Source organism: Myxocyprinus asiaticus, chromosome 5, assembly GCF_019703515.2.
Source record: "Myxocyprinus asiaticus isolate MX2 ecotype Aquarium Trade chromosome 5, UBuf_Myxa_2, whole genome shotgun sequence".
Lineage (NCBI taxonomy): Eukaryota > Metazoa > Chordata > Actinopteri > Cypriniformes > Catostomidae > Myxocyprinus > Myxocyprinus asiaticus.
The window spans coordinates 1,172,505-1,199,770 of NC_059348.1; the positions used below are offsets into that span (position 1 = coordinate 1,172,505).

Below are 27,266 nucleotides of genomic sequence, written 5' to 3' on the forward strand. Positions count from 1 at the left end.
TACAGTGCAAGGCTCGTCGCTTGCCATTGTCAGTTTGCTTGTTCCTGTTGCGTGTCCTCAAACTGGCAACCCGCATGAGCTCGGAGTCTGGGGAAGAGGGGGAGACAACTCTCTCCAATATTTAGAATTTGGACTGCAGTACCCATTTTAAACGCTTGATGTCAATGTTACATATTGCTCATTAACACACTCTGCTACACTGCTTTAAAATATTTAAATAATTTAATTTTACAGCTCGTATTTTTCAATGCATACTAATATACATATGAATTAGCAGTGTCTGCATTTACTCAGTGTTCAGTTATAATGAATGTTTGTCAGCACTCTGAAACAGAAATATAATTTCATTAGGATCTCTCATATTTCAAAGAAATAGTTTTTTTAACATAAAAGAAATGCATGTCCTGCTACAGAGGACAAAAATGAATGTCTGGTTCTCAGGCGAAAATAGCTGATCTGACCACTTCTCAAATACTGCTTTTTAACTTGCTGACAAATTACAACTGCTCCATTTCATTGTTTGCAAATTTGAGAGCACAACAATCATATTCATAATCGGTAAAAACTTCAAAAGAACAAATCATGTGTTGTGTATTTTGTTAGAAAGATCTTGACTCGTAGATTAAAACGAGCTCACAAACATGTGAAATCCAGACATATAAATACAAATAAACAGACTGAGACTTTTTGTCGTGTTTTCGCTTATCACTTCATAAACAAATAATTATAATATGGAAAATGGCATATCGTAACTTACAGCTGATGATTTTCATTCAATCGAGACTGAACACATTGTTGATATGTTGATCTGGAAATAAAATCACTAATAGCGTCTCTATGGCAACTTCTTCTTTAGTGTTTATTGGCGGTTGAGAAACCAGCTTTTTGGTGCTTTACCGCCACCTGCTGAACTGGAGAGTGGAGCATCAACGTGTCTCAACCAAGCTGTCTATGACGTGAATGGCCCTGTCCCAATACCCCCACTTGCGGTTTTGGTCTTGCCTACTTACCCACTTGTCTTACGTATTTCCGGTGTTTGGCCACTAGTGTGCAAGTAGACATGAAGACTGCGAGTGTATGTATGACTTTTGATTGCACGCTGGGACACTCGTAGACTTAACGATGTTGGTGCTGGTTGTGACAGCTGTTTTTGTATTTTCACTCAGCTGAAGACAGATTGTGTTTGGTAGCGGTGACTGTTATAGCCTACTTAAAATAATAAATAACAAAAAATGTTACCCATCTTTTCATTTATTAATACACTGGTTGTTGGAAGTGTATTGTACTGTAGAAAATATGTAAGTACATTTTTTATAATGTTTTATTATGTGGCAATAATTGTAAAAGTTAATTATTTTTACTAATTTTGATTTTCAATACTTTGCACGTTAAAAACTGTTTAACTGTAAAATTGCGTTGTCCATAATTGCTGTAAAATTTGAAATATAAGCAATTTCTTTCTACTTTGTTTCTCAATATACTGCATAAACCTTCATTTAAAAAATAAATAAAAACTTTATTCTATAAACTTGTGTGATTCATTAATAGCTACTAATGAAACCATTTAAATGATATGCTTTGGCTTGTCATTTATATAAGAACCAAAGACTGCTTTACACAACTTATCAGTATGTGGTTTCATACAACAAATAAAAAGCATTACAGCATATATTTTAAATACATAAAGATGAGAAAGAAACCATGGTAGTAGTTAATAAAATACAATTATTTTTAAAACAACATTTACTAGACCATATATTGTATGCCACACTGGCTGATAAATTACCAAAATCACCAGCAGTATTAGGCAAGAACAAACAAAATAATGTGATTATTGGGTGAGAAGGATAACAAAGGGGTATATAAATATACACATAAATAATATTTTGTAATTATGATGCTGCTATTAAGTCATCCCAAACACGTTACATAATGTTGACTATATTAATTTATACTAAAATAAATATATGCTTCACTTACATTTTACTATCTGATTATAATAAATAACTTGTGTTGAAAAGCTTCCCTTGATGTCATCATGGCGAAAATACACGATCGCTCGGGTAGGCGGGGTATGAGCTCCTGAACGTGATGAATTCTGGGATATACTTAGCCTGAAAGACCGCTCCGAAGCGGTATTCGCGCTAGTGTGGATTTAGTGTGGGTTAAGTGCACTGAGCTTTGGCATGGTTTAGACATGGGACAGTCTTGAACACTTACTTCCTGTCACGTGCACACGCACTCAAGTGGCCAAGACTGCAAGTGCGGGTATTGGGACAGGGCCAATCAGTATATGGTGTACATGAATTCGGGCACTGGGAAGGGTGTTCAACACTGATCATACACCTTTTTCACACTAGTGCCATCTTTGAATTTTAATGGGAATGACAACGAGGCTGTGAGGGATAGACTTACAGTCTCTTCAATGGGCTGTACTGCAGTTTAAAGTGTTTTTGGATCGTTCTGCGGACAAAACAGAAAAACTATTTTTTTCAAGGACACTCAGTATACAAAGAACTCCAGACAACATGAGTTGTGGAAAATCAGATGTGATCTAGAAGTTTTATACAGCTTTATACCGTCCGTGCCATTTAAAGATACAGTAAGTCGATCCCACACAGCCTCGTCATTCCCATTAAAAATCAATGATGGCGCTAGTGTGAATAAGGTCACTTATGACTCAATTAACTTCGATATGATAATGAGCTGTGCATTCAAGCACAGCTGTTATTAATCAGCTCCAACACTGTATAAACTCATTAAAACTTATTTTTTAACCACTCCACAGATTTAATATTAAGTAAGCATTTACATTTTAAATGTCTCATACACATCAAAGAGAATTTAGGAAGAGTCATTATTGTTTTGGCTGAAATACAGGGGCAAAATCTTATATTGGCTAATATTTATGCACCCAACGCTGATGATCAGAACTTTTTTATAGATCTTGAGGTAAAGTTACAAGCAGCTGGGATCCTTCATGATATAGTGTTGGGTGGAGACTTCAATCTTTTAATGGATCCAGTCCTTGATCATAGTAATGCAAAAATGCATAGACCCTTTAGAGCAACATTGACACTACAGAGGATGTGTAAAAATCTTGGTCTTACAGACATTTGGAGTCTTCTGAATCCATATGAGAGGGATTATTCTTTTTTTTTATCAGTTCATAAGATTTATTCTAGATGAGATTTATATATCGGTGCTAGATGGGCTGGTTTGAGTATTTCTGTAACTGCTGATATCCTGGGATTTTCACACACAACAGTCTCTAGAATTTACTCCGAATGGTGCCAAAAACAAAAAACATCCAGTGAGCGGCAGTACTGTGGATGGAAATGCCTTGTTGAGGTAATTAAAGCCTTGCCAACAGGTAAGGCACCGATGCCAGATTGTTTTGCTGCAGAATGTTTTAGATCTCATGTCACAGAACTGGCTCCACTTGTGTTAGAAGTTTACACAGAGTCATTAAAGAAAGGTGAACTACTGCCAGCAATGACGCAAGCCCTGATAAGTTTCAATCTTTGAAAAGATAAAGACCCAGATTAATGTAAAAGTTATCATCCAATTTTGCTGATTCAGTTAGATGTAAAAAATATTGTCTAAAATACTGGCTAATCGATTAAACAGAGTTATTACAGCTCTTACACATATAGATCAAGCGGCAGTGCAAACTAATGGTTTCATTTCAGATTATTTCTCTCTTGGTAGGGGAACCCAGCAAGGCTGTCTCTGACGCTCTGTAGAGTGTCAACTAATGGCTGATGAACTGAATGTGTTTTACTGCAGGTGTGAAAAGCCCAGTCTTGCACCCCTCCCCCACTCTGATCTTCACTTCACACATACCAACACCTCCTGGAAACCCCTCTTGCTACTCAATATGCACTTATGAACTGTGAGGAGGATGTGTGATGGGTTTCGGAAACAAAAGACTAGGAAAGCTTCAGGTCCAGATGGTGTTTCACCTGCCTGTCTGAAAGTCTGCACTGACCAACTGGCCCCCATCTTCAAACAGATCTTCAATAGATCACTGAAGCAGTGTTCAGTTCCTGCTGCTTCAGTTTGCTTACCAAGCAGACAGGTCTGTGGATGGTGCTGTCAATATGGGACTGCATTATATCCTGCAACACCTCGACAGACCTGGGACTTACGCAAAGTTCCCATTTGCGGACTTCAGTTCAGCCTTCATCATGCCTGATCTTCTCTCAACCAAACTGACCCAGCTCTACATGCCCACCCCAATCTGTCGATAGATCACCAGCTTTCTGACAGATAGGCAGCAGCTAGTAAGACTGGGGAAACTCACATCCGGGACCCTCACTATTAGCACTGGTGCTCCTCAGGGATGTGTTCTCACTCCACTGCTCTTCCCCCTGTACACGAATGACTGCACTGCAAAAGACACTGTCGTACTGTCAAGCTCCTGAAGCTTGCATACGACACTACGGTCATCAGCCTCATCCACAAAAGTGACAAATCTGCATAGAGATGGGAGGTTAATCAGCTGGCTCTCTGGTTCAGCCACCAAATCAGACAGAAGGAAACTACTATGGACAGTCAGAACTGCTGAGAGGATACTGGCGCCCCCCTGCCCACCCTCAAAGACATGAACATCTCCAGAGTGAGGAAACGTGCAGGTAGAATCACTCTGGATCCCACACACCCTGCCCACTCCTTTGAACTGTCGCCCTCTGGTCGGCGCTACAGAGCACTGAGCGGCAGGACATCCAGGCACAAGAACAGTTTTTACCCTCAGGCCATTTTCCTCATGAACAATTAAACTGCCTCAGGACTCCCCCATAGTGCAGTAATGTAAATACATATCTCATGTACATATGTAAATTCACATATTTAATTAAATAACTGTACTTACCCCTACCTTGCACATACATTACCACTTGCACATGTACATACACCATTCTGTTTTATGTCCTATTATTTGTATGTCTGTTTATACTCTTATCTTGTTTTATATTCTGTGTCTCACTGTAATGTTCTGTGTGCACTTGTTTCTCCTATCACCAAAAGAAATTCCTTGTGTACATGAGAACACTTGACAATAAAGTTTGAGAGATTTAGTTAGTCAGAGGTGGGTAGTAACACGCTACATTTCCTCTGTTACATTTACTTGAGTAACTTTTTTGGGGAAAAAAATACTTTTAGAGTAGGTTTAAAAGTGGGTACTTTTTACTCTAACTCAAGTAAATTTCTAATGAAAAAAATTTACTTTTACTTTGTTACAATGGTAAAACAAATGTTCCTGTCGTTATATTACTGGGTTTCATTTTAATTAATGCGTAATTTATTGAGAGATTATTGAATGTGATTTTTACAACAGTGGAAGTTCACACAGCTGCGTGCGCTGTCAAAGACTGTCACTCAAGCCGAGTCCATCACTGCTGCAGCATCAAGCTTTTCAAACAAAGTGAAACACTTTCTTCACTCCTCAGTAAAAAAATAAGTTTTGTTATGCAATGCCTTCATTTAACACCAAGATAAGCGGATATTTCAAGATTAAAATTGAAGCTCCAACTTAAGACAGCATGTTGAGGTAAGTTGTGACTAGTGATAAAGAGTGATTTTCTGTGACATGGTGATGGTCATTTTCAGGGTGATTCTGTAAATATGGGCTCTTGTGACATCAGTTATTAAGTGTACATTTTTAAATCAGTGCAGCAATATATCAGTGTGCTTTGTCCCGCATCCCACATGTCATGAGCAGTATTTACGCATTTACCATGCACCCTCATGGCAGTACTAAGAACTATTGCAGCTACTTCGGGCTGATTAGTGCAGAGAAACATCCTTAACATGGATTAAACTGCCTACAGTATAAATCCATGTAAACATCCGAGTAACAGACAGCATTTCTGCGTGTGCACAGCGAGGTGTGCGCACGAGAGATGTGCAGGCGCGAGGTGATTGTATGGCGAAAAGAGTGTTGCACGACCAGGGTTGGTGCCCTACCCAGGCTGCGTACCCTGCGTTTACTGCTGTACAGAACTAATTATCTAAATTCTTTCAACACGGAAAACTGTAACTACACTGTACTAAGAATCCATGCAGGACTTTAAAAGCAATGAAATAGCAAAAGTAGGCATTAATAAAGCATGATCTTGCTTTGGTTTATATTTCAGCATTATATATAATGTCCCTGTGGGACATTTTCACGTTTTCACCGTAATAATGACTAGAAAGGTTTCCAAACCTCTCTTCTTATTGACAAATTCACCCAGATCTGACAAAAGCCCCAAAAAAATCTGATAGTTCACCCAAAAATTTAAATTCTCAATATTTACTCACCATCATGCCAGATGTGTACGACTTTCTTTCATCTGCTGAACTCAAATGAAGATTTTTAGAAGAATTTCTCAGCTCTTTTGGTCCATACAATACAAGTGAATGGGTGCCAACATTTTAAAGCTAAAAAAAAAAATCACATAAGTCAGCATAAAAGTAATCCATAAGACTCCAGTGGTTAAATCAATATCTTCAGAAGAGATGTGATAGGTGTGGATGAAAAACACATCGCTTTCACATTCTTCTTCTTGTGTTTTTGGTGATTCACATTCTTATCTGCATATCGCCCCCTGCTGGGCAGGAAAAAGAATTTCTAGCAAAAAATGACTTAAATATTGATCTGTTTCTCACCCACACCTATCATATCACTTCTGAAGATATGGATTTAACTACTGTAGTCATATGGATTACTTTTATGATTCGTTTATTTGCTTTTTGGAGCATCAACATTTTGTCACCCATTCACTTCATTTCTTCTGCAGAACACAAATTATGATTTTTAGAAGAATATTTCAGCTCTGTAGGTCAGTACAAAGCAAGTCAGACACATCTGGGATGGCATGAGAGTGAGTAAATGATGAGAGAATTTGGGTGAACTATTCCTTTAAAGTGATAGCTCAGCCACAATTTAATATTCTGTCATCATTTCCCTACCCTCATGTTGTTCCAAACCAGTGTGACCTTCTGTATTCTGTGGAACACAAAAAATGTTAGACAGAATGTTAGAGACTGACAGTCTCAGTCCCCATTCACTTTCAAAATATGGAGAATAAAACATTAATTGATTCTGTCTAAAATCTCATTTTGTTGCAAGGAAGAAATTAAGTCATACAGGTTTGGAACAACAAGATGATGAATGATGACAGAATTTCAATTAACAATAATAATAATAATAATAATAATATATGTAATATGTGTTAAATGTGTATTATGTGATGGAATATGGGGGAGTTAACGTCCATAATATCTTTTGTGAAAGTAACGAGTTACTCACTACTTGAGTACTCTTTTAATTGGATACTTTCTTACTATTACACAAGTAATTATTTATGTTAGTACTTTTAATTCTACTTGAGTAATTATTCTAATATATTTTACTTGAGTACAGCTTTTGGCTACTCTTCCCAACTCTGGTTAGACTTAATTTGGACCCATTAATGAAAAGTTTCTCGTGTTTGTGGATAGATGGGCTTCACTACATTTGTCTATGGCAGGGAAGGTCAATGTTATAAAAATGAATTGTACCCCAAATTCAATTGTCTGCTGCAGTCTCTCCCTCTAGAAGTTCCTATTTCTTATTTTAAACAATTTGATAGAATATCTAAGTCTTTTATTTGGAATGGTAAATGACCTCAGTTGCATTTCAGTAAGTTACATAGACCAGTTGACAAAATTTAGTTTTATTATTATGCTTTTAATCTCAGACACCTGAGCCATTGGTCTCTTCCACCTAAGAGAGCCCCACCATGGTACAACATTGAACAAGTGGTCCTTGCTCCAATCTCACCATTGCAATGTCTTTCTATTAAATTGCCTAGAGAAGTAAAAATGTGTCCTAGTATTCCACATTTACATTCAGTATGGACAAAGGTTTCTCATATGTTCAATTCTGATACTTACCTAAATGTTTCCTCAAGTATGTGGCTGAACCCCAAATTATGTATTAACAAGCCCCGCTTTTGCTGGAAAGAATGGTTTAAGAGGAGTGTTACTACACTTGGTGAGTATGGCTGCTGCGTTGCGAGCTCCGACACAACATAGTAATGTTTTGTTTGTTTTGTTCACAGTTCTTATGTTTTTTGTCTTGGATGTTGTCTGCCTTATTGTCTATGACAGACAAACACTTTTGGACATTGGTTCAGCAATTTCACACCGTAATTTCACGCCCTTTGTCTGGGCAGCACGGCCGCGGAAACACAAAAGGAAAAGGGGAAACAGAGCCGGCGTTCTCATCAGAGTAAGACGCCGCGCAAATCGACCCCCGCTACCCACTATTCTACTGGCAAATTTTCAGTCTCTGGATAACAAGCTCTGCGACCTGAAAGCACGGATCTCTTTCCAACGAGAGATGAGGGACTGCTGCATTATCTGCCTTACGGAAACTTGGATGTCTGTGGAGATTCCAGACTCAGCCATCCAACCGCGGGTTTCTCCGTGCACAGAGCAGACAGAGCAAAAGACCTCTCAGGTAAAAGTAGAGGTGGTGGAGTATGTTTTATGATCAACAAATCCTGGTGTGATCAGAGGAACGTACATTCTATCAAGTCTTTCTGCTCTCCTGATCTGGAATTTCTCATGCTTCAGTGTCGACCATTCTGGCTACCGAGGGAATTCACAGCGGTCATTATCACTGCTGTGTACATCCCCCAACAAGCCGACACAGACCGGGCACTCAATGAACTGTATGGGAGAATAAGTGAGCAGGAAACCGTGCACCCTGAGGCCGCGTTCATTGTGACCGGGGACTTTAATAAAGCCAGTTTAAAATCAGTCGCACCCAAATATCACCAGCACATTAGTTTCAACACACGAGGGGACCGGGTTTGCTACTCTCCGTTCCGGGATGGCTACAAATTCCTCCCCCGCCCACCATTTGGCAAATCGGACCACTCTTCCATTCTGCTTCTGCCCGCTTACAGGCAGAAATTGAAACAGGAAGCACCCACCCTCAGAACGATCCAGTGCTGGTCGGACCAATCAGATTCTACGCTACAAGACTGTTTTGATCACACAGACTGGGAGATGTTCCGGTCCGCCTCTGATGGCGACATCGAGCTTTACGCTGATAGCATAATGTGTTTCATCAGAACGTGCGTAGAGGACGTCGTTCCGACCAGAACTGTACGAATCTATCCAAATCAGAAGCCATGGACAAATAGCGATGTTCGCGTGGCACTTAATGTGCGGACCTCCGCTTTTAATTCCGGGAACGTGGAGGAACATAAACAAGCCAGTTATGCCCTCAGAACCGCAAAACGCCAGTACAGGAGTAAGACTGAAGGACAGTTTAACACCACCAACTCTAGAAGCATGTGGCAGGGAATTAACATCATCACGGACTTTAAAGGGAATAAAAACTCCGCCATGAACACCGCTGCCTCTCTACCGGATGAGCTAAATACTTTTTATGCTCGTTTCGAGGGAAATAACACCGCCCTCGCGGAGAGAGCTCTCGCAGCTGAAGCTACAGAGGTTAGTTCACTCTCCGTCTCTGTAGCGGATGTAACCCGATCCTTCCAACAGGTGAATATCCGTAAAGCCGCTGGCCCAGACGGCATTCCGGGCCACGTCATCAGAGCGTGCGCGAACCAGTTGGCTGGTGTTTTTAAGGACATTTTCAACCTTTCCCTCTCTTTGTCTGTAGTGCCCACATGCTTTAAAACATCCACCATTGTGCCTGTTCCAAAACAATCAAAAATAACTTGTTTAAATGACTGGTGTCCTGTTGCTCTGACCCCCATCATCAGCAAATGTTTTGAGAGACTAATCAGAGATTACATCTGCTCTGTATTGCCACTCTCTCTTGACCCGCTGCAGTTTGCTTACCGCAACAACCGCTCCACTGATGATGCCATTGCATCTACAATACACACTGCTCTCTCCCACCTGGAAAAAAGGAACACTTATGTGAGAATGCTGTTTGTAGACTACAGCTCAGCATTCAACACCATAGTGCCCTCCAAGCTTGATGAGAAACTCCGGGCTCTGGGCTTAAACAGCTCGCTGTGCAGCTGGATCCTGGACTTCCTGTCAAGCAGACGCCAGGTGGTTAGAATAGGCAGCAACATCTCCTCATCACTGACCCTCAACACTGGAGCCCCGCAGGGCTGTGTTCTCAGCCCACTACTGTATTCCCTGTACACACATGACTGTGTGGCAACACATAGCTCCAATGCCATCATTAAGTTTGCTGATAACACAACGGTGGTAGGTCTGATCACTGACAATGATGAAACAGCCTACAGAGAGGAGGTACACACTCTGACACACTGGTGTCAGGAGCACAACCTCTCCCTCAATGTCAGTAAGACAAAGGAGCTTGTGGTGGACTTCAGAAGAAAAGACAGAGAACACAGCCCCATCACCATCAATGGAGCACCAGTGGAGAGAGTCAGCAGCTTCAAGTTCCTGGGTGTCCACATCACTGAGGAACTCACATGGTCCATCCACACTGAAGTCGTTGTGAAGAAGGCTCATCAGCGCCTCTTCTTCCTGAGACGGCTGAGGAAGTTTGGAATGAACCGCCACATCCTCACACGGTTCTACACCTGCACTGTGGAGAGCATCCTGACTGGCTGTATTTCCGCCTGGTACGGCAATAGCACAGCCCACAACCGCAAAGCACTGCAAAGGGTGGTGCGAACTGCCAGACACATCATCGGAGGTGAGCTTCCCTCCCTCCAGGAAATATATACAAGGCGGTGTGTGAAAAAAGCTTGGAGGATCATCAGATACTCCAGCCACCCGAGCCATGGGCTGTTCTCACTGCTACCATCAGGTAGGCGGTATCGCAGCATCAGGACCCACACCAGCCGACTCCATGATAGCTTCTTCCCCCAAGAAATCAGACTTTTGAACTCTTGATCTCCCACGATCAAAATACATCAGCACTGCACTTTATTACCCTTACTCTTATATCTCACACCGGACTGTCATAAATTATATTATTATTATATTATGTTCTCTCTTAACAACTGACTATCAACCGACAGCCTGAATGTCAATACAGTACAATACTGTACATTCTATATATATATACTTTTTTATATATTTTTATTTTTTATTTTTATTGAATAATGTGTATCTATATAGTGCGTATTGTATACTGTACAGTGTATGTTATTATTTGTATATTGATGAGTGTAATTATGTGTATAACAGATGTTTTAATTGTGTTGTGTTAATTTGATGTTATTGTAAATTGGTATATGTCTCATCACTGTCATGACTGCTATGTTGATCGGAACTGCACCCAAGAATTTCACACACCATTGCACTTGTGTATATGGCTGTGTGACAATAAAGTGATTTGATTTGATTTTGATCTGATTTTGTGTCACCTTGTGTGTCTGTAACAAGGCCAAACATTCAAGGGTATGTACATTTTTGATCAGGGCCATTTGGGTGATTTCTGTTATCATGATGTGATGATAAATGGCTTCATATGATCACTATCCTTAAATAAAAGACCGTTTTTTTTTTGTTTGTTTTTTTTTTTTTTGCATGATCAGTCATATTTTCAAAATCAATGCCAATTTTCACAATTTCTGCCAGGGTATGCAAACTTTTGAGCACAACTGTATATATACATATATATATACACACACACACATATATATATACACACACACACACATATATATATATATATATATATATATATATATATATATATATATATATATATATATATACACACACACAGTACTGTGCATAAATTTAAGGCACTTGCGGAAAATTTTGCATAGTGAGGATGTCCTCAAAAATAATGAAATTAATAGTTTTCATTTATCACTTAATATCATACAAAGTCCAGTAAACATAAAAAAGCTAAAACAATATTCGGTGTCACCACCTTTGCCTTTAAAACAGCACCAGTTCTCCTAGGTACTCCTGGACACAGTTTTTCTTGGTTGTTGGCAGATAGGATGTTCCATGCTTCTTGGAGAATTCGCCACAGTTCTTCTACCTATTTAGGCTGTCTCAATTGCTTCTGTCTCTATATGTAATCTCAGACAGACACGATGTTCAGTGGGGGGCTTTGTGGGGGTCATGACATCTGTTGCAGGGCTCCCTGTTCTTCTATTCTAATCTTTTCTATTTGCAAAAGTAATGTTTGGGAGTCTAACATTTATAACGGGAGCCAGCTGGTAGATAGCTGTGCAGTGTGTAAACCTCACTCTCCTGACCTCAAGAGGTGCACTAGCAACTGACACTAAAGGCTGTATCCTTTAGCCTCCTTGTTAGCGCACCCGCCTCCCACGCCGGAGATGCTAATTCGAGTCCCGATCGGAGTGGGGCGACCAGAACCAATTACATTTAAAAAAAAAGTTTTTTATGTTAAATGCATTTGGGTTCTACATGTTAGTAGGCAAATTCATTAAAACAACCATTTTATAACTTTAGTTGTTACTTTCATTTGGAATAATTTCAAAGGATCTGTCCACAAAGCCCTGGATCTTTTGAAAAACTAGACAATGTTTAAACATTTTTAATAGTTTTATAGCCTTTATTACGTACTGCACATAACCGGTTCACAAATTTCAAAAATATAGAATGGCAGTGGAAGAGTCATTTATTTTCATGAAGAAATTCATACCTGAAAAACTATAGAAACTATTATCCAACCCTAACCATACCCCTAAACCTAACCTTAACCAAGCAGGGGTGCATTTCCTGTAGAACAACATAACTCACTGTATAACCACCATAGTACAATGCATCATTAGAGAAATTAATTAGCTAATCACTGTTTAACCATTGTAACTATGTCACACATCCGTCTTTTGAACCACACTGGTTAAACAATATAGAGCTGCCATAAAAGACATTACGCAGGGGATGAAGTGATAACTTCTGAGGAGATCAAATGGACATCAAATTATAATAGCTCATTTAAATGGACAACACAAAGCCATTCAGTGTGGAAAGAGTTTCACGCAACAAGGACAACTCAAGCGTCACATAAATATTCATACTTGAGAGAAGCCTGCCATCACAAAAGCAGCGTTCATGTTTAAATGCACTATGTAAGTGACAGCAACATTGTGCTGCAATTGTGGGGTTTCCCTCTTATGTCATACCCCAGCACACTTAAGTGCACATGCCCACTCTTCAAAAACATATCAAATGCATTCATGCATTTATATGGCCACTTAAGCTGCATTCTATGGCTGAAATCACTGCGTTAAACAGCTTTCACTTAATACCTTAAAAGGCATAAGGAATATGGCGTTCGCATAAACATGACTTTTCAGAATGCCACTCTCTGCAAAAACTCCAGAATAAGCCATTTTCTTGAGTGCATGTAATGGGGTCAATGAAAGATATGGAATGCAATTTATAGAAGACTCAGCAAAGTCAAATGATATGGACACCATAAAATTTGCTTCTAAAATGTGAAGAGCTGTGGTTGCAACCCACAAATTTGTGATACTGTTTGGAAATATTCATTGCAACTATGGTTTCGGGAAACACCAAAGTATTGAACTATGGAACTTGCGACCATAGTTGGCTAACGATGCTTTTTGGAAATGCACCCAAAGTATTGCTTTCCTCATAAATATGAATGAGTCTTCCCCTGCCTACATTTCGGAAATCTGCAACCGGTTCAGACAAGCTAAACAAAGTCCTTTTACTCAACCCATTTCTAAAATCGTGCAATGCATAGAAAATACAAATGTGCTTGTAAATAATAAAAATGAAAAAGGATAATTCAAAGAGGTAATGTTTTAGTGAAATACAAATATTTCAACTTAAATATGGTACATATATTGTGACATATATTTGCCCATTCTTTCTTGCAGAATTGTTCAAGCTCAGTCAAATTGCCTGGTGACTGTTCATGGACTGCACTCTTTAAGTCATTCCACAGGTTCTCAATGGGATATAGGTCGGAGCTCTAAGTAGGCCACTCCTGCACATTCACCTTCGTGTCTTTTAGCCACTGAATGGTTGTTTTGGCCTTATGATTCGGGTCATTAGCCACTTTTCCACTATCGGGCCAGGCAGGTGCGGATCATCCAATGAGTTTTATGAGCGTGTGCCCAGGGGGCCAGGCCACTAAGGGGCCCACGCGAGCAAAAAATTAAGCCGATGGAAACAAGAGAAGGTGCGCAACAGCAAAATGCGTAACCCCCCCCCTCCCCAGTACGACGACTTGCTGGCCCCAGTAAAACTGTAAGCCCAGGGGCCCGGAGTACCTTAATCCGACCCCTGGGTCCAAGGCCATCAACTGATGAGCCGGGGTCAATAGCCTTGGACCTCGAGCTGCGAGACTAAAGCCACATTACAAGATTTTAAAGCTTGTTAAATAAAGGTTTGCATAGACAGGTGTACAAAACACAGTAAATTAAATTATTTTGATGATCATACCTGTAGCAAAAATGCTAGTGTAGCATTGTAGCATCAGTTCGGTTGCTAGGAGATGTCTCTGGTGACAGTCAAACCCCAGTTAGGCTAACGGGAGCATTGCAGTTTTGGTTGTTTAAACGTCATTTTTCAAGCATATGGCAATGGAATTCCTTTATGGTCAGAGATCGGAGAATTGAAGTAGGAATATCCCACATCCGACTTGAATGGAACGCAGCATGAGTATCTAGCTAAACTCTGCCTCTGATATTGACACTGTCTCAATCCCCAGTTGACCTTCTTTGGCCCAAGGGTAATCGGCGGGCCAAAGGCCATTGGCCCACGACTTCGAGGAGGCACGATTAAGCCTTGGAAGTGACAGTGGGAACGCAACTGGACCCTGGCATGCACTAGCACACCCTCATTTGGCCCAACAGTGGAAACGCAGCTATTGTCCTGCTGAAACCTGAACCATATTCCCATTTTCATCCTCCTGGCAAAGGGCTGCAGGTTCTCAAGAATCTGTCTAAATTTTGCAATATCCATTCTCCCTTCTATCCTAACAAGTGCTCTAGTCCTTGCTGAAAAGAAACATCCCCACAACATGATACTGCCGTGCTTTACTGTAGGCATAGTGTTCTCTGGGTTGTAAGATGTAACAGGTTTTTGACAGACATTATAGGACAAAAAATTTCACCACCAGCCGATTTCACTGAGGGAATGGTAGAAAAAAACTCTCTCTGCTTTATATATCTAGCCAAAAGCTTCCCTGCTTTGTCCCCCGACTCAAAATATGACTGTCTTGCCCTAAATAACCAAAACTCCACCTTCCGCGACAATATAGTATTATATCTGTATTTCAATCGGGTAAATTCTCTGAGGCGCGTCAGTTCTGTCTCGGTACTTTTAATATTTACTTCCATCTCTACGAGTTCTCATGCTTTGGATATTTGGATGAATGAGGCATACTGTATGATCCGGACCATAAGAACCACCTTAAATGCCTCCCAAGCCACACCCACAGAGGATACTGAGGACCAGCTGGTCTCCATATAAACATTGATTTCAGCCTTAAACATTTGTTGGAAATCAGGATTATGCAAAAGGAATACATTAAAGTGCCACCTATGTGATTTATTTTTCTCCATATGTGGTAACACCTCTAAACTCACCAGTGCGTGATCTGAAACTAAGATGTTTCCAATTGAGCAATCAATGACAGATGAAATGAGGGACTTAGATACAAAAAAAAATCTATTCTAGAATAATCTTATGGATTTATGAAAAAAATGTTTAGTCCCTACCAGATGGGTTCAAAAGTCTCCAAATATCTGTAAGACCAAGATTTTTACACATCCTGTGAAGTGTCAATGTTGCTCTAGAGGTCTTGCACACTTTTGCTTCACTATGATCAAGGACTGAGTCCATCAAAAGATTAAAGTCTCCTCCCAATATTATATCATGAGGGGTGCTAGCGGCTTGCAACATCCCTTCAAGATCTATAAAAAAAAGCCCTGATCGTCAGTGTTAGGTGCGTAAATATTAGCAAAAATCTACCTTTGCCCCTGAATTTCTGCTAAAACAATAATGACTCTTCCTAATTTATCTTTAATCTGTTTGTGACATTTGAATTGTAGGTGCTTACTTATCAATGTAATGACTCCCCTGCTCTTACTTTTAAGAAAATAAATAACTTTCCTTCTTTTTATGGGGTGCCCCAACCCATTCACATTCCACGTGGAGAGAGATAATCCACTCATATTAACATTTGACATTTTTACTTATTAGAAAAAATAGATTGTGTGTCAAAAATAAAATTATAAAGACCACATTCCAACATTAGTGCCACAGTCAAACCCAGAACTTCCCCCAGAACCAAACAAACAGAAAAAAGAAAAACGTATGCATTAACCCCGCACACGACAGCGCCAACCGGCGTCCATCCCTCTAAACTCAAACAGTCTATGTACGCCTACGAGAGTCCCAGCGACAACTCTGCTGTCAGATTGCTCAAGTCCGGTGCTTCTATACAAATTTTGTGAGACAGAATTACATAACAGAAAATAATATATAAAACAAACTCTAGCCAATAGGCAGAATAAACACAAAGAACGTGTAGATTCATTCACAAAACTGTCTCGAAGGTGTGTTCCTCCACAAAACAAACTCCAGCCGCTAGCAGAACCAGCACACAAAATAAAAAAAATACAAAAATAAATAAAGCCGTTCAGTTTCCTAGGACAGTCAAATGAATGTTCAGTGAGCCGGCTGTTCATGAGTGCAACAGATGACATAATAATTCCAATGTCCTGCAAAAAATACTCCACAACACAAACTTCATCCAACAGGAGGCATAAGCACAAAGAACAAGCAGATTCATCCACAACTGTCCCAAAGGAGTGTTATTCCACAAAACAAACTCCAGCCGCTAGGCAGAACAGCACAAAAAGAAACGAAAAAGGCGCCCAGCTTCCTCAGACTGTCAAGAGTATACTGAGCGAGTCATGTTTACTCGGGGGCCACATGAGAAACACACCATGACTTCCTCAGTCCATTGATTTTATGAAAGACATCGCTTGTTGTAGGCATGTAAATATTTTGCGGCCATCCTTAGTATCTATTCTTAATTTGGCTGGGAACTTCAGTGTAAAAGCAAACCTTTGTCGATGCAAAAGTTTCTTGAAGGAGTGTTACTACACAGAACAAACTCCAGCCACTAGGCAGAACCAACACAAAAAGAAACAAAAAAGGTGCACAGCTTCAGATAGCAGACTGTATGCTCAGCGAGACAGCTCACATGGGGGCAATATGAAAGTCACCAAATGTTTTACTCACCCCATTGTCTCTATGAAAGACAATGCTTGTTGTGGGCATGTAAATATTTTCTACAATCCTTAGTATCTATTCTCAATTTGGCCGGAAATATCAGAGCAAAAGTGATCTTCCATTGATGTAAGAGTTTCTTGCATTCCTTGAATCTATCACGTTTCTCTCTTGTCGAATTCGCAAAATCTGGGAACAAGAAAATGCTATGATTCTTCCAAGAAATCTTTCCTTTGCTCCTCGCCTTGTGCAACACGAGATCTTTATCGGATGATCTCAAAAATTTGGCCAGAATTGATCGGGGCCTATCTCCCTCAGCCGATCTGCGAGCTGGGACTCTGTGAGCTCACTCGATTTCCAGCTTATGGCCTGTTATGTTGAGCAAACTCTGGAAGAGCTCATCTAGGAAATTCACCACATCTCTGCCTTCTTCATGCTCAGGAATTCCAACAATTCGGACGTTATTTCACCGGCTACGATTCTCCAAATCCTCCAGATTTTACAAAATGTGTTCCAAATCTACTTTGGTCACTAGCAGATTAGCAGCTAATTCCCTCTCCGATGACTCCAAATAATCGATCTGATCCTCCAAGTCAGCAACAACTTTCGTCAGCATTACAGACAAGCTCGCCAGTTGCCATTGAATTTCTCCCGCTGCACCATCCAAACCAAGTCCCTGGTCTGCGGGCCTGTCTAAGGTACCAGCTTGAGCACGTAAATGTCTTTTAAAATCTCCAGAGCACGAGGATTTTGAATTCTTTGCCATGTTGACTTCAAAGAACAGATATGTAGCAGGGTGTATCGAATCTCATCGGTCTATGACATAAAAATAATTAAAAACTAGCAAAGTGCACAGAGCTTGCCGTTTACACGTCCGCTCCTAGTATGGTGTCACGTGACCAGCCACTAAGCACTTTATTAGGAACACCTGTACATCTATTTATTCATGTGATTATCTAATCATCCAATTGTGTGGCAGCAGTGGAATTCAGATATGCGTCAGGAGCTTCAGTTAATGTTCACATCAATCATCAGAATGGGGTAAAAATGTTATCTCAGTGCATCCCTTCATGGCCACAATTTACCCATCTTCTAATAGCTACTTCCAGCACAAAAATGCACCATGTCACAAAGCAAAAATTGTCTTAAACTGGTTGAGGGATGAGTTCACTGTTCTTCAGTGGCCTTCCTAATCACTGGATCTGAATCCAATAGTACACCTTTGGGATGTGGTAGAATGGGAGATTCGCAACATGAATGTGCAGCTGACAAATCTGCAGAAATTGCGTGATGCAATCATGTCAACATGGACCACAATCTCAAAGGAATTTTTACAACATCTTGTGGAATCCATGCCACGAAGAATTGAGGCTGTTTTGAGAGCAAAGGGAGGCCATAATAGTGTTCCTAATAAAGTGCTCATGAAGTGTATATTAATGCATTGAAACTACTTCCACATGAAGGACAATGGTATGGCTTCTCTCCATGTTCATAGTGGAGAAACATGTCAGAAACTCTTTCCACACTGATGACATGTGTTAGGCTTCTTTCCAGTTTGAATTTTTATTGGACATTTCAGTTGTCCTTTTTGGGTGGAACTCTTTCCACACTGATGGCAGGCTTCTCTCAAGTTTGAATATTTATGTGACGCTTGAGTTGTCCTTGTTGTGTGAAACTCTTTCCACACTGAGGGCAGGTGAAAGGCTTCTCTCCAGTGTGAATTCTTATGTGATGCTTCAGTGGTCCTTATTGAGTAAAACTCTTTCCACACTGAGGGCAGGTGAAAGGCTTCTCTCCAGTGTGAATTCTAATATGATGCTTCAGATCGTCTTGTTGTGTGAAACTCTTTCCACACTGAGGGCATGTGAAAGGCTTCTCTCCAGAGTGAATTCTTATGTGTTGCTTAAGATCGACTTCTGTGAAACTCTTTCCACACTGAGGACAAGTAAATGGTCTCTCTCCAGTTGTGAATTTTTATGTGACGCTTAAGTTGTTTTTGTTGGGTGAAACTCCTACCACACTGATGGCATGTGAAAGGCTTCTCTCCAGTGTGAATTTTTATGTGAATATTAAGTGTTCCTTTTTGAGTGAAACCTTTTCCACATTGAGGACAAGTAAAAGGTCTCTCTCCACTGTGAATTCTGATGTGATCCCTAAGGTGTCCTTGTTGGGTGAAACTCTTTCCACACTGATGGCATGTGAAATAATTTTTGACTCCTGTTCTATTAACCTTTTTTTCTGAGGAGCCAAAAGATTTTCCACCAGTTTTTAAATGATGAGGTTCATGATAATTATGTTTCTCCTCCACTTCATTCATTTCTTGACTTTTCACTTTCATCAGGTCTAAACAGATCAATGTAAAATGCCAAAATCAAAAATTTCAAGAGGGACAGCACAGAACATGTAACAGGCCTTCACAAGACAATCTAATATAATACTTCATAGTATTGCCCTCTATAATTGGTTTCTGTTTTTCACAGCTCTCATATTTGTATTTAAATAAAGCCACTAAATCTGGTTAACTACATGAACCTTTTATGCCCCTCAGCAGTCTTAAAAAGTCAGGAATGGAAACCAACCTCTTTGTTCCTCATTTTTCACTCTGTGTTGTTCTGGATGACTCATGTCTTCACACTCCTCTTTAATTAACTCCATCTTAACAGCAGAAGGTGTTGTTACACCAGAAGTGTTCCCTATTTGTTTGAACCCAAGTGGCCTCTTCATTTGAATGATGATGGGAATAGGATAATGGTATTGGCTTCACTTAAGATTGTGTGTTATGATTCACTGTGTGGCATTAAGGACCTGTGAAAATATAAAAAACTAAATTAATATGGTTAGAGATGGCTTTAGCTTGTCACACTTGTTAACATGCAAGACGCAACATTGTTCTAAATCTTTTAGTATAGTTTTCTACATGCGATTTTACAAACATTCAGTATTTTTAACATCTGATACCCAAAACTGCAGTGACAGCCTGATATTCACATTGCTTTCATGACCTTACTCCAGGTATATCTTAAGACCAACTTTAAACTGATTAAAGGATCATGAAACCCCAAAACAAATTTTTTGAGACATGAACAGACATGTACAGGTTGCACATCACTGTAAACAATGATAGCACTCATTATGTTTGTTGTTAAGGTGGAAGTGGTTATTTTTTTCGTTTTATTGAGCCATTTTGTTCTTCTGGTTTCAAAACAAAAGTTGAAGCAATGGCACAAAAATGAGGTAAATGCGTCAAGTCTGAGATATTATTGGTTGGACAGCACATATTTACATCACTGGATTCTGAGAGTTTTCCCACATTATTCATGAGAAGGAACGAATTCATCCAATCACAGTGCTGCCTCATGCATGAGCTGGCATTACAGCAGAGAATTCAAACTCATCATGGACGTAACAGCTTTTCCAGTTCAACAGCACTTGGGGAACAGACATGAGAGCTGACTTTTATACTAAACGTCGTGGTCAGATCGAAATAAATCCACAAAACGCACAGCAGTCCATAATCGGACCAGCGTGAGCATTTCTCAGCTGCAGTTGTGCTAGTCGTGCTCCAAACACGCTGTTTGTGAGGGAGGACTGTTACGAGTGCTGATTCCATCGCTTCTTCTCTGTGTGTCGGATAATGGACATGATACAATTTAAATCACGTCAGAATGGACAGTCCACAGTCCATAACTGCACCAAAGCAAGCATATTTGTTGGCTGGCCACTGTTGCGCTTCAAACATGAACAGCAGTTTATTCGGTGTATTTGTGGAGGCTGTTCTGTTTAGATGCCAATCGTGTCTTCTCGCTGTGCGTCTGATCATAAACAGGATAACACAACGGCTTGTTAAAAAACAAAAGACAATGATGAAAGCCGAAAAACTCGAAGTCATGCCATCTCTATTTTTGATCTTCTTTACATCAAGTTTCCAGGATTTACTGGTGTTATGTCATCACGATAATGGAGTTGAAATACTGGAACTTTACACAGACAAGGCTAGTAAGCAATTTTATCGATTGTAGAGCGATTTTAGAGTCATGTTAAAACATGTTATGCTTACGTATTGTGGCTATACTTTTAAAAACAGTGTGTATAGGTTTTGTGTATCGGACCCATTTGCATTCATTGTATATAACTTACTGCACGTGATTTGTTTCTTTAGAAAAATAAATTATGTTCTGTGGCAAGCAACATCATGCCACAAACACTGTCAATAGAGTTTAACTTGTATTAAACCAGAAACACTCCTTGTAAGTATAAATATATTTGAATTATTGTAAAGTCTTAAAGCAGTGCTGGTTTTGATGGTAATGTCTGCTCAGACTGCTGTTCTCACTTCTCTCTCAAAAGTTTGAACAAAACATCAAAATCTTTTTGCAGATTTGCAAACGGTTCTATCATCTTCACTCTTCAATTTCTTTCCCATGATTAATATACAGCCCCAAACTCTTGTTTTCATCTTCACTTAAAATGTAAGGTTCAGCAGCCATCTCTTTTGTTTATGTGTGTTTTTGGAAATAGCTCTTGACCCCCTTCCGTTTTCCCTCTTCCCGCCCACAATACCCACCCAGATATTTATATATTTTTCCACCCATTTTGAGACTCATTTCACAGTCTGAGGTGCAAAAAATTTGGGATTAAGTAGGTGGGTTTCCTGACCCTTTAAATTAAACCTTTTCACCCCAGAGTTTGTTTATTTAGGAACTACTGTTTTAAAATGTCTTAAACATTGATTTATACCCTCCTGATTTAAGTGGAATGATTGGGAAGTGTTCACTATTGACTATGAATATGACAAATTACATCCCAGATGTGAGTTTGAATTTAAGGGTCCTTATCTGATATGAATGCAATATCAATTAATACATATGAAAAAAAGGAATCATTACCTTTGTGATGTTTGGTTATTATAAGTAATTAATCATAGTACTTCATATTGTTTCTCTCTTCATTGTATGTTGAATGATAAAAATAAAATTACCTTTAAGTCTTTTTGGACTCAAGTTCGTTACATTTATTCCTATGAGAAAAACGTGAATATTGTGTAGCTCCTCATTTTTCCTCAAGAAAAGTAACACTGTACCTGAGAATTGCATCACTATTTTCCACTTGAGGTACTTGTGTATATTAAAATGGAAGATGACGCACATAGTAAAGTGCTGTGCCAAGTTAAATAAGCTGTTGTAAAAGGATCTCAGTTTGTGGGCAATGGAGGAGTCAGGAGAAACAAAGCAGGTTCAAGGTCAGACTTTTAATCTTCAGCATTTTCAGACAATTGACGGTAACCGTCAAAACAAATAAATCATTCACAAATAATGGGGAAAACACTCTCTGTGATTGGCTGTTGGTTTGCGGGTCACTCTCTCTCCCCCACTGATGCTCTGGCGTGCCTTATCAGGTCTCCCTCCACCATCACTATAATGAGAGACAGGTGTTAGAGATAATTACAACCCAGGTAACAAGCCTTACCACTCTCCCTCTCCCGCAGACTGACACATGACCACGCCCTCCATGCCACAGCTGTTTAAAATGTTGCGTTTATTGTCAAGTTTATTCAAAGTAGTTAAAAAACTGATGACCATCCATTGACCGAATACAGGCAGAAGTTCTGATACGTGTCACCAGTCCCATTTCGACCCACCCCAAGCGGGATTCGAACCGGCCATTCCTGGCATGGGAGGCGGAAACGATATCAAGGAGGCTATAAAAGCCATGGCCCTAGCCTCCTTCGCTATTGCATCTCTTAAGGCCAGGAGAGTGAGGTTTACACACTGCACAGAAATCACTTACCAGCTGGCTACCGTTACACCCACCCCCCTAAACCTCACTCTTATCCAGGTCACGGCACCAGTGTCACCGGTCCTACTTAACCTGCCCTGAGTGGGATTTGAACTGGCAATCCCTGGCTTGGGAGTCGGACGTGCTAGCAAGGAGGCTGTAAAAGCCATGGCCCAAGCCTTGGTCACTAGTTTATCTCTTAAGGCTAGGAGAGTGAGGTTTACACACTGTGCAGCTATCCCGTACCAGCTGGCTAACATTACATCTACCCCCAAAACCTCACTCCCATCCGGGTCACAGCACAAGTGTCGACGGTCCTACTCGACCCGCCCCGAGCAGGATTCGAACTGGCATTCCCTGCATGGGAGTCAGCGCGTTAGCAAGGAGGCTAGAGGCCATGACTTTTCTAGCCTCCTTGCTAGTGCGTCCCACTCCCATGCCGGGGATCGCTGGTTCAAATCCCACTCAGGGCGGTCGAGTAGGACCAGTGTCATTTGCAGCTATCAGACTCATGAATGTGCGAGTGTAATGGTAGCTAGCTGGTATGTGATAGCTGTGCAAAGTGTAAACCTCTCTCTCCTGGCCTTAAGAGATGCACTAGCGACCGACACCTCCTTGCTAGTGCGTCTGACTTCCATGCCGGGGATTGCCGGTTCGAATCCCGCTTGGGGTGGGTCGAGTAGGACCGGAGACATGGCAACATCCTTCAATTGCTCACTTACAACTTTACACGTAGCATCACATATTTGTGACAGCCAATTAATTGCCCAACAGCAGAGTGCCACATATTTGTGCCTTTAGAACTGACAGCAACATGACAAGCTCCCAGATTTTAAATTTGATTTTGTGCCAAGCTGCCAACACAGAAATGGACAAACTCAATCAGCAGTTCACAGAAACAGCTGCCCAAACATCTGTTGGAAACAAGTAGAGATGATCTAGAGACTTCAGCAGGATTCTTTGTTGTAGAAGATCAGGAACATCAGTCCACACATCAGAATGTGCTGTCTTGCATTGTAGTCATCAAATCTGACTAAGGGAAGGTCTAACTTGTGTTTTACATTCAGGGGGCAGTACTTCTAGGTGGTAACAAAGTATTCAGGTGAAAACAAAGAATCCAGTGGGTGAACACTCTGAATTCTATCAGCCCTTATCTTATCAACGTAACAGTATCACCCAAATGGCTTGAGAGGTTCACACCTATGCATTGCATTCACACTTGACTCAGAAAGTGACTGAATCATAAACAATGGTCACCAATCAAATAATGGGAATGAGCAATCAAGAACAATCACAGACAAAAGGGGATAGACCTAGTTAGCATGAGAAGCACATGTCAGCACAAATTCGTTGGTTACAACTGCAGTTGGTTACAAAATCAACTTTTGCTCATTCAAGTGAACAACCTTTTGCAGTGCGCAACTTTTGAAATCATCTAGCAAGATAAATTCTTTAAGCCGTTAAATTCTTTAAATTCTTTTCAAAGAGAGCATTTTCTCTGGCAAACTCAATGAAAGTTTGTTTGGCTGTTTTGTGTGATTATTAATTTTTTATTGGTATGCTTCTGGCATAAACGTGTATGCTCCAAGCACTGCAGATTTAACAATGTCATGAGGAGTGGCGCCAGGCGAGGATGAGCGTGCAGAGGGATAGGGCGTAATCAGAAACCGACAGTTTCCTTGATGAAAACGGCTCAGTTGTTCGCTGGCATAGGAGACTCCGGTGGTGGACCCGAAAACCTCACGGAAATGGGCTGTGTTATGGGGCCTCCCTGTTTCCAAATGGCATTTCCCCATTGAAGAGCCTTTCTGATGAGAAGAGAGATAATGTAAGCGATCTTTGAGCAATCCGTAGGGAAGCATTGGGGTTGCATCTCATACACCAGCAAACATTGGAGAAGAAAACCGCTGCACTCCTCCGCATCGCCAGAATAACTGTTTGGTGAAGCCAAAGGACAGATGTTCATCGGATATGGAGAAGGGGGAAGCGGTGGATCAGAAATGGGCGCAACCGGGGCTGAAGCAAGGTCTGGAGCTGAGGAACATGATGCGGCTGTCGGGGTAAGTGTTAATCTCTCAAGACGACGTTGAATCTCATGAAACGCCTCTCCGTGTTATAGTAGCTGTTGTTCGTGGTCAAGAAAACACTCCTGCTGGGTTCATGTTTTAGCAGGTCTAGTCTTCTGTTATGAAGCCGAGACAATGTATTGAACCCAGACACAGTTTATTGAGCAACTCAATAGTGGTACAAACAAAACACAGGAAAATACGGGTTAACTCAGACAAAGAAGTAACAGAGGTATTAGACATCCAACTAATCAATTACTCATGAGAAGAATACTCTTGGAAGAGCTGAGAACACTAGATGTGGTCCAAATGAGACTAGACAAAGAGTGCGAGAATGTAGTGAAATGTTATAGTGTTCTAGATGATGGTTTGATGGAGATCAGGTGTACGTAATTAGTATTCAGGAGAGTGAGATGGAATTGAGGGAGCAGAGACTGACAAGGGCATGACAGCACCGACATCGTGCAGCATGTTCATACAAAAAAACACGTGGATGCTGCTAAAAGTAAGTGTGCCACACCAAGTATTAGCGATTTTTTATTTGTGAAGCAAAGTTCAGAATCTGACAAGGTGCACGCAAGTGAAGGACTTTTGCTTATCATTCTGTTGTGCACAGCCATAGCTTTGCACATTCATGACTTGAGAAAAGTCTTGCAGGGCAGGCTGGAGGAATCATTCATACCCTCTGACATTAAAAAGTTTGATGCCCTGGTTGAAGCTGGTGACATGTGAGAGGATGATTTATTTTGTGCAGTGAGAAACTTTTATTCAGCATTGGTGGATTATCTCCAAAATTGGAGCCGCTCATTGGAGAATACAGAAAAACTTGAGTGGGCCCTACAGAGAGACATCACAGAGCGGAAAGACATTCAGAGCAGTCTGAAACACTTCTACTCCACAATCCCCGCTCTCATTTTAATTGACAAAACCACGCTCTTTGATGAGTGGGCTTGCGCGAAAAACATTGTCACTCGTCGCATCACTGAGTGGAACATGAACAAGATGGCTGTGTCTGAGAGATGGACAGATGTTTTTCGAGAGCTGGACAGCAAATCATCAACTTCGGAGTCTTAGTCAAGTTTGTGGAGTTTGTTTTATACCTGCCTGGGACATCTGCATCTGTGGAGTGTGTGTTCTCATTAATGAACGCAGCATGGATAAATCTCGACTCATGAAGGCAATGCTTTTTGTACGTCTTAATTTTGGACTGGACTGCTCTGTATTTTACAATAAACTCTTGAAAGACAAGCGCACACTGAGAAAAATTGCTGCCAGCGAAAAGTACAAGGTGACAACAGTTACAGATGCGGATGCACCCTCTACTTCGAATTGATCTGTGCCTAGATAAGGATACGTCAATTTCATTTTTGCTGGGAGGGGGCTGTCCCATTTTCCACAAGCAGGAATCTGGTCACCCTGTGTGTACTGCATATACTTTATTACTTAATTATATAATTTATTAATATGGACCAACAAATTATTTATTAATACATTTAATCTTATATGTGTCACCACGATTGTGTTTTAAAAGGTAAAACCATAGTACAGTAGCAGAGGGTGGCAACGTTCATGATTACATGATAAAGATTATGATTCAACTTAATTACATTAATAGAAAATTATATTGTGAGGGTACTTCGCTTCTATTTTTCCAAAGATCTGGGTGAAAATCTAAACATCCAAATCTCCTTTAATTTTTTGAAGCGTCACAGCTCCCCAAATCACTTTTGTCTATGTTTGCATGGAGGTTGGGAAACACCAAAAGTAGATAATAGCCCACCTTTAACACCCACCTCGAGCGTTCAACTGTCTTCAGAGAACTGTTACCTCAACTTAACTTGAAGTAAAATGTAAAATGTACCCAACTGACATGTGATATGCTGTTATTGCATACAGTATATAAGCATTTATTCACATAAATATTAATATTTGATATAGGTGTCTTAAAAGTCAATGAAAACATTCAAAACAAATGCTAAGACATATTTTCAGCATTTAAAGGTTTTTATGCCATTTATTTTTTTTCTCCCCAATTTGGAATTCCCAATGCGCTTTAGGTCCTTGTGGTGGCGTAGTGACTCTCCTCAATCCGGGTGGAGAGGACGAATCTCAGTTGCCTCCACGTCTGTGACATCAGTCTGCGCATCTTATCACATGGCTTGTTGAGCGCATTACCGCGGCATCCATGCACAACTCACCACAAATTGGCTGATTAGATAACTGCATGAATAA

At 40.4% G+C, this 27,266-nt stretch overlaps 1 protein-coding gene across 4 annotated transcripts in view; it reads right to left on the minus strand.

Moving 5' to 3' along the window:
- LOC127440863 (gastrula zinc finger protein XlCGF7.1-like) overlaps window positions 1–19,794 on the minus strand; it is a 28,935-nt gene extending 9,141 nt beyond the window's left edge. For 2 of the 4 annotated variants that reach the window (XM_051697896.1, XM_051697893.1), the window contains exons 1-2: window positions 758–840; window positions 4–112 (exon numbers count right to left, since the gene is read on the minus strand). The gene's annotated coding sequence lies outside the window, so the exon portion shown is untranslated. Of the gene's footprint in view, window positions 1–3; window positions 113–757; window positions 870–19,772 lie in introns of those variants that run through there. The other 2 variants (XM_051697895.1, XM_051697894.1) reach the window with 2 other exon arrangements.
- Window positions 19,795–27,266: the final 7,472 nt, after the last annotated feature.